Raw genomic sequence first — 16,107 nt, 5'->3', positions numbered from 1 at the left:
AAAACTACATGGCAAGTATCACACTTGTTACATGACAAAACTACATGGCAAATATCATACTTGTTACATAACAAAACTACATGGCAAATATCATACTTGTTACATGACAAAACTACATGGCAAATATCATACTTGTTACATGACAAAACTACATAAATACTACTTCGTATTAATTGAACTTTAGTCGCAAATCCAAACTCTCAAATCCAAAGCCAAGTTATATAGCATAGTCTACACTTGATGATTCAATGAAGTAACTTCCACTTAATTTTCCCGTTAAGCTTGGAGGATTCATAACAATAAATCAAACACCACAACTGTACTGTAACACAAATCACAAACGTGATGTGTTCCTTAATTTCTGCACATTAGTGTAATTTTTCTAATGTGCGAAAATTTAAACAGATTCCTTCCAACAACATTAAAAAATATGAAACAGATCCCCACCAATAAAAACGTTAAAGAAATATTAAACAGATTCCTTCCAACAACATTAAAAAATATGAAACAGATCCCCACCAATAAAAACGTTAAAGAAATATTAAACAGATTCCTTCCAACAACATTAAAAAATATGAAACAGATCCCCACCAATAAAACGTTAAAGAAATATTAAACAGATTCCTTCCAACAACATTAAAAATATGAAACAGATCCCCACCAATAAAACGTTAAAGAAATATTAAACAGATTCCTTCCAACAACATTAAAAAATATGAAACAGATCCCCACCAATAAAAACGTTAAAGAAATATTAAACAGATCCTTCCAACAATATTAGAAATATTAAACAGATCCCACCAATAAAAACGTTAAAGAAATATTAAACAGATTCCTCCTAACAACGTAGGCCCGGCATGGCCAAGCGTGTTAAGGCGTGCGACTCGTAATCTGAGGGTCGCGGGTTCTCATCCCCGTCGCGCCAAACATGCTCGTCCTTTCAGCCGTGGGGGCGTTAGCATGTAACTATCAATCCCACTATTCGTTGGTAAAAGAGTAGCCCAAGAATTGGCGGTGGGTAGTGATGACTAGCTGCCTTCCCTCTAGTCTTACACTGCTAAATTAGGGACGGCTAGTACAGATAGCCCTCGAGTAGCTTTGTGCGAAATTCAAAACAAAAAAAAACAATCTAACAATGTTAAAAATATAAAACAGACCATCACCAACAAAAACATTAAAGAAATATCAAATAGATCCCCACCGATAAAAACACACTAACGCATCCAGTAGAAAACCAGAATTGTTCACGAATTTGACTTTTAATTGTTAAACTATTTAGTTCTCAGCCTACAACACAAACACACATGTATGTATGCATATAGTTTATAACCTTAACATTTAAAAATAAAGCAACCTGTTCTTTTAGTTACTGGGCCATGCAAGTATAGGGCATACATAAATTTGAAAATTTGGTGTTAAATGTTATATAGTTATTGGTATTAAATGCTATATAGTTAAGATTATTTTTCTACGTTCATTAGTGGTAATTGTTAAATACGTTACAATTTCATGCTCTGTTTTTTTAAACAGAACTCATTTTGCTATATTTATTTTCCAAAAGTTAGACATCGTTGTTTATTTCAGACTTTTGAACAGAGCTTCGCAAAAGATATCTATGCACAGTCGTGTCAAATCATTTCGATAAGATAAGCTAGAGGGAAAACAGCTTTATATATGTATAACTAAAAGCACCCATCACCGACCCTTGGGTTACTCTTGTTTGATCGAATGGTGGAATTTCACTTGACCGTCACTCTTTCAGTACGGAGCGCAATTCTACGACTACGGGACGCGAATAAGGAATCCTTGGATTCACTATCCGGATATGCTAGCCACCATGTCTGACTCGTTAATGGGCCGGTATGGTTAGGTGGTTAGGGCGTTTGAGCTATAATTTAAGGGTCGCGGGTTCGAATCCCGGTCGCACCAAACATGCTTGCCCTTTCAGCCGTGGGGGCGTTATAATGATACGATCAATCCCACTATTCGTTGGTGAAAGAGTAGCCCAAGAGTTGGTGGTGGGTGGTGATGACTAGCTGCCTTCCCTCTAATCTTACATTGCTAAATTAAGGACAGATAGCCCTTGAGTAGGTTTGTGCGAAATTCAAAAAACAAAACAACCAAACACGCTCGCTCTTTCAACCATGGGGGTATTATAATGTGATGGACATTCGCACTATTCGTTAGTAATAGAGTAGCCCAAGAGTTGGCGGTGAGTGGTGATGACTAGTTGCCTTCCCTCTAGTCTTACACTGCTAAATTAGGAACGGCTAGCGCAGATAGCCCTTGTGTAGCTTTGAACGAAATTTAAAATAAACAAACAAACTCGTTAGTTTTCGTATTAGAGGGATATTTTTTGACACGTAGTTAAAACGTTTCCATAAATTATCTAAACATTTTAGTTCTGTGTCATAATATCCTATAGACATGCACGTTACGCTTCGCGTTATTATTCAACGCGCAGAAAGTCAGATGGTGAACCTATCTATCTATAAACACGACAGTGTAGAAAGATAAGAAAAAAAACAAGACTGCTAATCCCCGACCCTTCATACACAACACTCTCCTACAGTCCAAGTAGGTCTTGGGTCTTTTCTAATCCCTCTCTCTCTCTCACACACACACACAAGGCAGATGAACAAGGACTTGAACATTCAACAGACAGATTTGTCCAAGTGTGTTCGGTTGGATATCGTAATCCCGCTGGTTGACTGATGAGAACTGGAACTCTCAGAGTTGATTTTTGTTAGCCGGCAGAGTGTTTGGCGAAATATGAGCAACTTGTCTGGACAACCTATTAGAGTGGAAAAAGGAAAAACAGGAAAATAAAAGGAAAAAAAGAAAGACAAAATGGAAGGACTGGAGGATCAATATCAAGAGTCCTTCACAGAAGTACCAAGAAACTAGGTGGATCAGGGAGTTAGCTTAAAATAAATAATGATTAGACACCTTCACAAAGTTTATCAGCAATGTCGTAATGATAAAGGTGTTTAAACGTGGTTTATACTTCGAGCCACAAAAAAAACAAAACGATAGTCATAACTCGAAGAGCTTATTCGTGCCCTGTCTGCTGTAGCAGATAACGTGACAAGTGATGGCTCATTCCCACGTTTTTGTCCTTGTAGTGGCTCAGCTGTTAGAGCTTGAGGACTTTTACACTAATATTCGAGAATCGATACCCGTTGCTGGCATCGCGCAAAAAAACCATTGAGTGTCTTTGCGCTTAATACAAACAAAATGTTATTTTCCGTTTTTTTTTTAATTTTTTTACGTATTTGCAAAATGCGCTAACATCTTTTGACAAACATTCATGAGGATTCAAAGTTTCTCGATACAACATGAACAAAACAAATGTTAAATATGTGATTAAGAATTTTACAATAAAAGGTAAATTTATCAATTCTGTTTCAGAAATGTTACCCAGAAGTAACAACCATATTGTTTAGTATTCGATAGTTTGTATGTAAATAAGCCCTCCAGTGGTAAAGCAGTATGTCTGCTGACTTACAAAGCTACAAAACAGATTTCGATATACATGGTGGGCAGAGCACAAATAGCCCATTGTGTAGCTTTGTGCTGAACGTTAAACGGACAGACAAATACCTAAATATGAATACTTAATACGAAAGATGTATTATAGTTCATAAAAATATTATTCTTAAAAAGGAACGTTTTTGTTTTTTTTACAAAACATTCATCTTAATTAAACAAACCTTTATGTTTCTCAAAATCGATTCGCCAGATACTTTTTATAGATGTTATTTTTGTCTTATGGTTTTGGTTTCAGTGGTCCATAGAGAAGGCTAGCTTCAACTTAAAGGCCTCAGTATAGAAGCCGAAACGTCCTCCAACTCTATAAACAGAAAAGAGCAGTCCATTAATTAAAATCAATACTTTCTAAACAAAACATCCGACTCGACATGGCCAGCGGTTAAGGCACTCGACTCGTAATCCGAGGGTCGTGGGTTAGAATCTCAGTCACACCAAACACGCTCGTCCTCTCAGCTGTGGGGACGTTATAATGTACGGTCAATCCCACTATTCGTTGGTAAAAGAGTAGCCCAAGAATTGGCGGTGGGCGGTGATGACTAGCTGCTTTCCCTCTAGCCTTACACTGCTAAAATAGGGATGGCTAGTGCAGACAGCCCTCGTGTAACTTTGCGCGAATTCAAAACAAACAAACAAGACACCCGAAGAAGACCTTAGTTTAGAAACCGAAACGTTGTTCCAATTTAAAAAGTGGGAGGAGCAGTAACTCTACCATGTTTTCACTATCTAAAATACCACTGAAAACTGGATCTTTATATTGCATATATACGTTCTCTGACTATAATGTCAATGAACGATACGTATATTATAGCAATTGCCATTCGCTTTAGTTTCCATGTGGTGGCGTTGTTTAACTTACGTAAAGTTTGAAGTAAAAATATAGTGAGGAAAAAAGAAAATTAAGAAAAAATGAAGTTTCCAACTGAACGATAAGTTTATGATAACTATAAATATTGTCTTACATTTAACATCTTACCAAGAAAGACATCAAAATTAGTTTAAAATGTCTCGTGCCATGTCTAAAAATATATACAGCTGGTATTGGATAAAAGATGTTGAAGAAACCAAAAATGAACACAAAACTTTCATCCATTTTCATACTATAAAGTGTCTATAGTGTAATGATCATTTTTAAATACATACATGTAAAAGCATGTCCCAAAACGTAAACATATCTATTTATGCAAAACCTTATGGAATTACATATAATAGCTCTAGCATTACCAACTTAATTCAATGAACCAAATCTAAACAAATACAATGTTTGTTTGCAAGTAGTTAGGCATAAAGGTATACAATGGGTTTTTCGTGTTGTGTCCACCACGGGAATCGAATCGCAGTTTTAGCGTTATAAGCCTTCAGATTTACCGCTAAGCCACAGAGGGGTAAACAAAATGATGAAATAAGTACAATTATAAATTATGGAATAAAACTATTTTTTATTCTGTTTATTTTATACTGTTTTTTTCATTACTGTGTTGTATAATTGAATATTGTGGTCATTGAACCCAGTTGATAAGAGGAGTTACAAAATCTACCAAGTAGCTCCAGGGTTAAATATATCTCCATTAGGTTTAACGACAAATAATTTGTATAAGTCTCAGATGCTCCTATTGAGCTGAGCATCCGTTAAGAAAGCAAACATTCTATTTATATTAGTAGATTAAAACTCGTAGGTTATCTCGTAGGCACAATTCTAGGAAGAATTTCTTAAGAGGCACCGCCTATGTACTAAGACAGGATTACTCTTGAAATAAACATTATATAGACGTTACTGGAAATATAGTGAAATGTTATCTACAATCTCTAGGTGGAGCCCTTGTTCTAGAGTCGTCCAATTCCCCCCATTCATGAAGTATACGACGAAAACAGACCTCCATTTGTCAAGTTGACTGATCACGGAAAGTAAAAACCCAGTAATGAAACTTCAATATGCCATCAACATGCGTAGTAGACAACGGGATCTTGCTGCTATGTGCGAGATAAGAAGTCTATAAATGCAGCCCACGTTTAGAGATACAGATACGATCATTAGCTCTATATTATTTAGGGTACTTTTCACAGTTTGGTTTCAACATGGCCGCCGAAATTTCTCGGGTTTTTAATTGCTTAAAAAAACAACAACACGGTTTTCAATCACAATGGAAACCGAAAAGGCTTTTCTATCTGTTTATCCAAGTCGTGTCTTTCTAGCCTTGTAGAGGAAGCAGAGATGCACATCCACCGTTAAAATTTGTTGACCAGTTGTAGATTTCCCAAAGTAACTTTCAATTTACTTGCTGTACAACCAACATCTGTTTTGAAAATCAACATATCCATCTAAATTATTGATACTCCTTGTTTGTCACAAAACACAAAATATTTCTAAATGATCTAAGTACAGGATCATTAGTTATTGGACAATAACGTTTAGAACATTTATACCAAAATGGAAGACTTAAAGATCCTTTTATAGAGGGCTATGAAATATCCTTTACTACTGAAAATAAATAAAATACAAAAAAATGCAGTTAAAACCATTTTTAATTACTGGGTGTATACAGTTTTTGAATGCAAACCATGTGATGACGCATCGTGCATTAGTAATATATATATATATATATACTTATTCCGTTAGGTCGTGGCTGTAATATATATATATATTTATTTATTACTAATAATTATTTTTAGTTAAAAATAAGGCCATTTAAGAACTTGGCACTACTTTATGCGGATGTACACCTCGAGCCGACAGTCACAGTAAACTTAATATACTGATATGGTTCAATGTCGTATTAATTAGTGCCTCTACCATATTGGGGGCAGGAATACTAACTTCAAGAGGTAAGTTTTATCTTACTTACCCCCAAATGGTAGTACCTTATTTTATTTATTTATTTTTCATCTTTTTGTGTTTATCTTTTTCTTATTATTGTTTTAACTTTGAAGAGCAGTCACCTTCCCACAACTGTCTGCAGGCAGTGAAGGGTGATATAGATGTGGTACGTTATGGGCTTAAACATCCACATCTCGCCCTCCTAATTTCTAATATTCTTATGTGAGACTAGCGAATTGGAGGTTAAGAGTGATAGAATGTGTATCCCCACCGCAATGTGGGTCCTATTTCCGCAGTCACCTCCAAAACCTAGGACATATTTTATAATCCCATGTTGTAGCTTTTACCCGAGGATCTTTTTAAAAATATGCGGCGTATTTTGCTTAATTTTATTTTTTTTTTTTGTGGCTTAAAAATGTATGGTCATTATATAATTAATCAGAGATTGGGATTTGTTGTTTTTAACACAGTCCTTCCTCTTGATTTTGTATATTCATTTAACTTCATTTAAATATAATTAATTAATTTCACTAAAATACATATATTCGTGAAAGTTTTTGAAAATCTTATATAAACAAAATGGCTAAAACCAGTGTTTTGCGATTCAGAGCCCCCGCCCCCCGTAGCACAAATAATAACTACTAAACATACCAAGTCCTATAGTGTTTAATTCTACACATCACTGGTTATCTTGTACCATCAGATCTCAAATGTATCACATTAAACAACAGTAAAACCCCAAATGTACTACAGAAATAAAGTATCATAATCTTTTACCCATATTTCTACTCATATCGTTAGCTGCTCTATTACACAATATCAAGGCTACAGTTTCATTAGTAAGCTCATACAAAAAGGAAACTAAAGTGCATGTTCATGTGAGACAGCAGTATGCAGTACTGTTTGTTTGTTTGTTTGTTTGTTTTAAATTTTGCGCAAAACTACACGAGAGCTATCTGTGCTAGTCGTTCCCAATTTAGCAGTGTAAAACTAGAGTCATCACCTCACCGCCAACTCTTGGGCTACTCTTTTACCAACGAATAGTGGAATTGACCGTCACATTATAACGCCCCCACGACTGAAAGGGCGAGCATGTTTGGTGTAACGGGGATTCGAACCCGCGACCCTCAGATTACGAGTCGAGTGCCTTAACCACCTGGCCATGCCGGGGCCTATGCAGTAGGTCAATAAATTGTCCAGAAAGTACACCTATGAAAGATCACCACCTGATTCTATAAAAACAAATTTATGAGAAATTTGCACTTATTTCTATTAAAAAAACATAGATTTGTGAGATTAAGACCTACTTCTATATAAACAAATTTATGAGATTGGGACCTGCTGCTATAAACAACAAATTTATGAGATTGGGACCTGTTGCTATAAACAACAAATTTATGAGATTGGGACCTCTTGCTATAAACAAGTTTATGAGATTGAGATCTGCTTCTCTAAAAAGGATATTTATAAGATTGGGGCCTGGTTTTCAGAGAACTTATTTATAAAAGGGAGATAGATGCTTCAATAACAAAAACGACTTATGTAAAACTGTCATCTGTTTCAACAATAATTTTTGTTATAAGAAATCACACATTGTAGAAAGCACGTGTGAGATACCAGACCTTCTTCTAGAAGAGACATATTCTATATCAGCACCTACTTTTAAAGAATAGAAAGTTTGTAATCTCGGCATCTACCCCTAGAACAAAAGACGTGTAACTCAGTAGTTTAATTCTCGTGAAGAATAGAAACATGTAATGTCACTTCTAAAGAGGTGTAGAATATCGCAACTGTCTATATAATATACAATATATAATATTGACATCTTTCAAACAATATACAAGCGTAATACCTGCAATTTCTGTATTAAGAATAGACGAGTAATACCTGCACGTTCATCTACAGAGAATATGCATGCGTGATACTGGCAACTTCTAAAAAATATACATGTGAAATATCTGCACTTTCTCTTAGAAAATAGGCATGTGTAATACATCTATCTTGTTATACAGAATGGACACGCATGACATTGGTATCTTCTGATACAAAAATAGACATACGTGATACGTTTTCTCCTGTAAATAATAGAAGTAAGTGTTATCGGCACCTTAAAGTACATAAAAGTTTTGCGCGTTTGACGAAACAAATATTTTTAAATGTTATTACAGCCCTCTTCTGAAGGAATTCAAAAGTTATTACACTGTTTTTATTTTATAAGTGATTTCACTAAAGTGGAAACGAGTCCACATTTCTTTTGTTTCTGAAGTGACCATGCTCTTCTTGTGACGTTGCCTTAAAAATTGACACAAATGATTGACCATTTAGTTTAATACGTGCTTTCGTTGCTAGAAAACAAGATGGCGACGACAATTACTAAATAAACAGTAATTCATACAGTTTGTTTTTAAATAAAACAATTAACCGCTTTGAACAAATATACAAATAACCACCATCATAATTTCGTGGTAACGTTTTAAAAAATATTATAATTCTTTCAGCTCTTAAAGTTTGTATTTTAAAGTTAAATTTAAAGCTACGTGGTTGGCTACCTATGCTCTGTCCACCATGGGTATCGAAACTCGGTGTTCGTCGTTGGTATCATACTCCGGAGTTTATGGTTGTAAGCTCTCGGGCTCAGCAGTGAACTACAACACTGTGTACGATCACGTTTATGTAGAGTTGAAAACGTCGATGTTTAACTGGTGAGTATTTGGGATTGTATAGCACACTTTCGAAACAATGCAAATATATTGAATAGCTTGGTACGAGTGGCAGACAAAAACAAAGAACGTTATTATAATAATACACAAACCTAACAGAAACTGCCAATTTTACCATCTGAAACGTTGTTTTGACTGTATTATAATTTAGGCATTAATTACACTATTCTTTTGCAGTTAAGGCTTCCCAAAAATAAATAATGTAACGTCACATTCCCTTTTCGTATTAAAATATATTATAGCACTATTACAGAAAGTAATATTATGTGTGAAAATAATAATTCCTGAAAGCTACGTCTAAAACTATGTTACAGATAATACACAAAGATGTTTTAGAATTTTATTTCTTTTCCCCTAGTGGTGTTTTTGTTTTATAAATAATTATCCATATGCGTTTATCTTCTACATAAAACAACGCTAATAGCAAAGTCATATCGGACTATCTGCTGCGTCCATCGAGGGGAATCGAGCGTTGTAAATCCGAAGTTTCACCGCTGTCCCAGCGGGGGACAACAACGCTTGGACTGAAGTTTAAGGGATTCATTTGTAATATATATTTATTTTTCAGTCGGTTTAATACAAAGAGAAGAAAATAGGTATTGCATGAGATAAAGGTTATAATAACAGGTTTATTCGTGTTAATATATCACATAATAATTAGAATGTTTGTTTTGGTTTTTGAATTTCACGCAAAGCTACACAAGGGCTATCTGCGCTAGCCGTCCCTAATTTAGCAGTGTAAGACTAAAGGGAAGGCAGCTAGTTATCATCACCCACCGCCAACTCTTGGACTACTGTTTTACCAACAAATAGTGGGATTGATCGTAACGTTATAACGCCTCCACGGCTGAAAGGGAGAGCACGTTTGGTGCGACGGAAATTTGAATCCGCGACCCTCAGATTACGAGTCGAACGCCTTAACTCACCTGGCCATACTGGGTCAGTCAGAACGAAAACCAAAAACTCGGTCTTCCTTTGAAAACATTCTTCATTATATACCGTAAATTAAAAACTTTCGAACAATTATAAAACACGAAGTTATTTTATGTTGAAATGTCATACAAATTACGAGAGAGTTAAAAACGGACCCACACACATACAGAAAGGCGTCCCTCCAGTGGCTCAGAGGTAACTTGTGAAACTTTACGCTTGACAACAGTTGTAAGAATATAGAGGAAGATACTTCATGAAGAGGTAACTTGAATTTCTATAGCTGGATGTATGTTATTTTTTAAAAGTCTGATAAAAAACTAAAACTTACAAAAACAAACACGAGTAATTCTTATGTACACAGACTTTCTTTGTTCTTGACGAAGAAGGATGAAACATGATACTGTTAGCAGCCGCAGTCGTCCATACAGCGCCAGCTTGCGATGGACCTTTTTCAGTCAGTATTTTAAATTCGTTGATTTTGCATTAATAGTTAGAAATTTAAAAAAAACAACACACAAAACAATCCATCAAAGATGAACCTTTACCGCAAAAGTAATTTAGTGACATAACATCCTGGACTGAAATGGAAAATAATAATAAAATGGAATGACGAATGTGACCCGGAATAAATATCAGTTTTAGAATGCATAATAATTGTACTTTATTAATAGTAAGTTTCGCCTCAGCTGGAGCCTTCCACAGGTGTAGGCTTTATGTAACACCTGGTCTTCAATCCACCTGTAAACAGGAAGTGTCAGAGAATTAAAAATAAAAAGGTAGCAAATGTTTGACAGTTTAATAAAATTACTTAGTTCATTCATTTACTAAATTTGGAGATAAAAGTAATTAATTGTTTCTAGCATAAAGAGAGATATCTCTGATCTTGACACTGCAAGGTTTATTTGTTTGTTTTAGTTCAGCACAACGCTATACAATGATCTATCTGTGCTCTGCCCACTACGTGTCGAAACCCAGTCAATTTCTAGCACTGTAAATCCGCAGACATCAACCTGTACCACTTGGTGGGGTGGGGGGCATCATTGCAGGGAACCAATCCTCGAATTTAACGGTGTAAATTTGTAACATACCGCTGGCTCACAAGAGGATAAGTATTATTTAAAAAACAAGATAGACATGTTTGTTTTTTTTTAGTTTCGAACAAAGCTACACGAGAGCTATCTGCGCTAGCCGTCCCTAATTTAGCAGTGTGAGACTAGAAGGAAGACATCTAGTCATCACCGCCCACCGCCAACTCTTGGACTACTCTTTTACCAAAGAATGATTGTTAAACATTCTGTTCATTCGTGTCCAGTCGCACAGCAGTATATCGGCGGGCTTACACTGCTAGAAACCGGGTTTCGATTCTGATGATAGGCAGAGCTCAAATAACTATTGCTGAAAGAGCGAGCATGTTTCGTATGACAGGGATTCGAACCCGCAACCCTCATATTATGAGTCGAGCGTCCTAACCACCTTGCCATTCCGGGCCGAGAAATGTTAAAATAATCTTAGTTTTTATATCTTGTATGATACTTTATACACCATATGGGCTAAACAGTGAAGTCGTAGACTTCTAGAATTCAAGCATAAACGTTGCTAATTTTGAACTATTGGCTAGAGGAAAGGTAGCTAGTCAGTGACACCTGCCGCCACATGAACTTTGTCTGGTTCTTTGTGCTGAATGCTCGGATTGACTATCACTTTCATAATGGTTCCATAAGTGGAAGTGTACAGCATGTCAGACAACATCAAATCCTAACGCCAGATCTTCAGGAAAGAAGCCCGACAGGCTAACCACTAGGCTACTTCTGTTGAAAGAAAACTTTCCTTCGTTTGGTATCAAAAGTCTACATAAAACGACTTCTAGTAAAAGAAATAATCACAAATCCTAGATACAATTTTCACTGAACCAAAGAAAATAAATTTCATGAAATATAGTGTAATTGTAACACGAATGATTTGAGTTTGTTATTACAAAGTACACAGCGATGCAAATAGTTATTTAAGCTCTGCCTATCATCAGAATCGAAACCCGGTTTCTAGCAGTGTAAGCCCGCCGATATACTGCTGTGCGACTGGACACGAATGAACAGAATGTTTAACAATTAAAAAATATAGAACCATGTTTGTGGCCATTTCACTAATAAATTTAATCATGGATAAGACGGTTACTGTTTGAGAGCAATCACAAAGCTGCAAAACGAGCTATCTGTGCTCTGACCACCGAAACCTAATTTTTAGAATTATAATCTCCCAACTTTTCCGCAGAACCACCTGGAGAGGTTGGAGGGGGGATTACGAGCAGAATTACAAGTAAAATCGAGGCACACCTCGTGTCGTTGTGCACGTCATTGGCAGAATAGTTTCACTTATTAATTACTCTGCACGAGGCTGCAACGATAACATTCATCAAGCTAAGTTACTGTCCCTCTACCGGTGTATAATGTTGTGAGGTAAATTAACTCAAAGTTGAAATGGTTCATTTTTAACATTCAAAACTGTAGTAACTTATACTTTAGTTGATGGGTTTCTAAGAAGAAAAAAAAAAGTGAAAAGTGTAGTAATAAAGACTTTGCTAAAACTGATAATCTGACTGTGTTGGAAGCAGGGTCCAAGGAACCCCCTTTTCAATTTGCCCCAGTAAATATGCATCAAAATCAGGAATACTAGTCCCAGTAGAAGCATGAAATTTAATTAAAAACCAAGCGCTTCGAGAGCCCTAAAGCGAGTTCTGGAACTTGACTTTAATTGGTGCGCATATTTCCTCACTTCGCTGGATGAAATAAACCATGTTTTTTCAAACTATGCTCTGTTAGAGTTAAACTAAAGTTATCTGGGGCTCCGCGAGGAAATTTTATAATGTTAATATTTCTTCCTAAAACTATAAAATTGAATCAGAATACGCTGTACAAAAAAGTAAAAACTGAAATATATCTTTAATATAACACGTTTATCACGTATTGGGCTTTTTGATATATTATTCTGTTTAACGTCAGACGATTTTATTTAGCTTAGGAGAAGTTCTCGCTGTGAAAGTGTTAATACAATCTCACCTCACTTAGAGAGTGGCAGCATTGGCTGCTAATAGATATGGCACCATCTCAAGATCGCATGCGTCATTGGAGAGGCAAGATAGCTTAGCAATTTTCGTATGAAACATCAGTCAACCCTGGATAGTGATGCCAACTGTCTTTTAAGAGCCATATCTGAATTAGCGGCTAAATCTCGAAAGAAATGAAACATGACGTCACACCTGAAACTTGTCCGAATTTGAAATATTGTTATGCAATTAGATGCAGTATCAATTGTTTCAATTTCAAAGTATATTTAGGTGAAATATAATTATATTTTTGACAATTATAATTGGTAATTGTTAGGCTAGGATCTGCGCTAGCCGTCCCTAATTTAACAGTGTAAGACTAAAGGGAAAGCAGTTAGTCATCACCACCCACCACCAATTCTTGGACTACTCTTTTACCAACAAATAGTAGGATTGACAGTTACATTATAACGCCCCCACGGCTGAAAGGGCAAACATATTTGGTGCAACCGGGATTTGAACCCACGACCCTCAGTTTACGAGTCGCACGCCTTAACACCACCTGGCTATGCTGAGCCTTATCGCTTCATATCGTGTTAGTTACCGTACTGCAAAAGCAGGTGAAGCTAATACAAGTACAGAAGATTTGATAAAACCATGTGCAAAAGATTTGGTAGAGTACACGATTGATGAGAATTTTCTTTAAAACATTAACTCTGTGCCCATTTCTAACAACTCGGTTTCTTGAAGAATCAAGTATGTCAGCAAACTGCTTAACGGAGTTAACAAGGCGAGTAAAAGCAAGTCCAACTTTTTCATTTCAGATGGATGAATCAACAGATGTCGCAGGTTATGCGATGTGGCTTGTGTTTGTTCATTATATTTACGAAGCTAGTTTTGAAGAAAGCATGCTGATTTGCAAACCTTTGCATAATAAAATAACAGTCGAAGAAATATTTAAACTGGTCGATTTATTCGTTGAAGAACATGAGATCCAATGGCAGCGTTGCTCAAGTATTGGCACTGATGAGGCTGTAGCTATGATCGAAACATTTTCAGGCACAGTGGAACGTATAAAAAAGAAAAACCTGGACATCACGAGTATCCGCTGCTGTCTTCATTGTCATGCACTTACAATTAAACAAATGTCAGAAGACTTAAAAGAGATATTGGGTGATGTCATAGAAACAGTTAATTTTATAAAATCAATACCACTCAATGCGATTATCTTCAGTTTACTCTGCGAAGATATGGGAAGTTTGCATAAAAAGTTGTTGCTTCATACTGAAGTCCGATGGCTTTCTCGGGGAAAAGTGCTTGCTTGGTTTTACGAACTGCATGAGAAGATAGGTTTCTTTTTAACTGAATGCCATTTTAAACTTGCATACAAATTAAGGGACAAATGCTGGATACAGAAAGTGGCTTACCTTTCGGACGTATTTGCCTATCTAAATGAAGTGAATGCTACAATGCAGGGTAACGTACTTCAAAGCTCTGAGTAAAATGGAAGCACTTCAAAATACGCTAAAACTTTGGGGTAAATGTATACTAATGGAAGAACTTGATTGCTTCAAAAATCTCAGTGGTTTTTTTATACTTATGAATGAAATTTCCTTAAGTAAAGATGCAAAAGTTTCAGTCTTGCAGCACTTATCTGATTTGCGTACAACTATTCGGGAAAACTTACCTCCTCATTTAAAAAAAATACTGTGGATTCAAAATCTCTTTGTTAACTCTGCAAATACCAACGATTTGCCTTTGAAAAAGAAAGTTTTACCAACGAATAGGGGGATTAACCGTCATATTATAACGACTTCACGGCTGAAAGGGCGAACATATTTAGTGTGACGGGGATTCGAACCCGCGCATTACGAGTCGAGTGCCTTAACCCCCTGAACATGTCGATCCACCCTTGTAAATGAAAACAAAGTAAGCTTTAAACGTATATGTACTGAAACATAACATACCGCCTTCAGGAAATTATAAAAAGAAGGAGTGGATCATTTGAGGGCGAGAACTAAATCACACATTAATTTACAATGGGCCTTGTGTTTGTTTGTTTTTGCCTTTTAGGTAATCATAAAGAATTCGAAACATCTCAACTTGTATCTAAACGCATATTTTAATAAACTCTACACTGGAAAACTGTTCTAGGAAGGCCTAGCATCTCAGTTACCTACATAAGTAAATATGGTTTTCAAACAACTCAAAATTCCAGCGCCCCCCAGTGGCTCGGCGGTATGTCTGCGGACTTACAACGCTAAAAACAGGTTTTCGATACCCGTGGTGGGCAGAGCACAGATAGCCCATTGTGTAGCTTTGTGCTTAATTCAAAACAACGACAACAACAACAAAACTCTAGCGCTTTCGAATAGTTCACTACTCTTTATCTGAAGAAGAAAACCGGCATGGACAGGTGGTTAGAGTACTCTACATGTTATCTGAGGATCGCTGGTTCGAATCCCCGTCATAATTAACGTGCTCGCTTTTCAGCCGTGGGGGCGTTATAATGTTCGGTTGATCCCACTATTCGTTGGTAAAAGAGTAGCCCAAGAACTGGCGGTAGGAGGTGATGATTAGCTGCCTTCCTTCTAGTCTTACACTGCTTAATTAGGGACGGCTAGCGCAGATAAACCTTTCGTATATTTACGGGAAATTCAAAACAAACAAACCCAAAGAAGAATAATGAAATATTCGAAAGCGCTAGAGTTTTAGGTCTCGTATGAAAACCTTTATAATTTTTGTATGCGATCCTGTGTGCTAACTTCTTAATCAGTATGTACAAGTTAGTACTACACTTAATTAGAATATATATACAGTATTTGAATCTAATCTAAATACATACGTTTTATGAACAAATCATAGAATATTTAAAACATACGAAATTCCTTAAATATGCTATACATACATATATTACAATTTCATTTTTATTGTTGACCAGACAAGCCACAAATACAGAGAGTGAGTCGCACTTTATGAAAGCGCGTTGCACGTGGTAATTCATTGGTGTTTTAGTGTGAGTCGACCCCATGATATTTTAACGCCTAGAA

At 36.2% G+C, this 16,107-nt stretch overlaps 1 protein-coding gene and 1 long non-coding RNA gene across 6 annotated transcripts in view; one reads left to right on the top strand and one right to left on the bottom strand.

Moving 5' to 3' along the window:
* Positions 1-16,107, top strand: part of LOC143222472 (uncharacterized) — a 131,470-nt gene that overhangs the window by 30,764 nt on the left and 84,599 nt on the right. Inside the window, exon 1 of one of the 2 annotated variants that reach the window (XR_013012259.1) lies at positions 6,311-6,372. The exons of the other annotated variant lie outside the window; for it this stretch is intronic. This is a non-coding gene — a long non-coding RNA (uncharacterized LOC143222472). Of the gene's footprint in view, positions 1-6,310; positions 6,373-16,107 lie in introns of those variants that run through there. 2 annotated transcript variants of the gene reach the window in all.
* The window catches only part of LOC143222470 (uncharacterized), a 108,479-nt gene that overhangs the window by 52,514 nt on the left and 39,858 nt on the right, over positions 1-16,107 (bottom strand). For 3 of the 4 annotated variants that reach the window (XM_076449042.1, XM_076449040.1, XM_076449041.1), the window contains one exon: positions 3,714-3,853. The exons of the other annotated variant lie outside the window; for it this stretch is intronic. The gene's annotated coding sequence lies outside the window, so the exon portion shown is untranslated. The remainder of the gene's footprint in view (positions 1-3,713; positions 3,854-16,107) is intronic. 4 annotated transcript variants of the gene reach the window in all.

The sequence above is a fragment of the Tachypleus tridentatus genome, chromosome 8 (assembly GCF_004210375.1).
Source record: "Tachypleus tridentatus isolate NWPU-2018 chromosome 8, ASM421037v1, whole genome shotgun sequence".
Taxonomy (NCBI): domain Eukaryota; kingdom Metazoa; phylum Arthropoda; class Merostomata; order Xiphosura; family Limulidae; genus Tachypleus; species Tachypleus tridentatus.
Note: the sequence above shows the minus strand (reverse complement) of the source record. Positions and strands in the feature narration are given on the sequence as shown.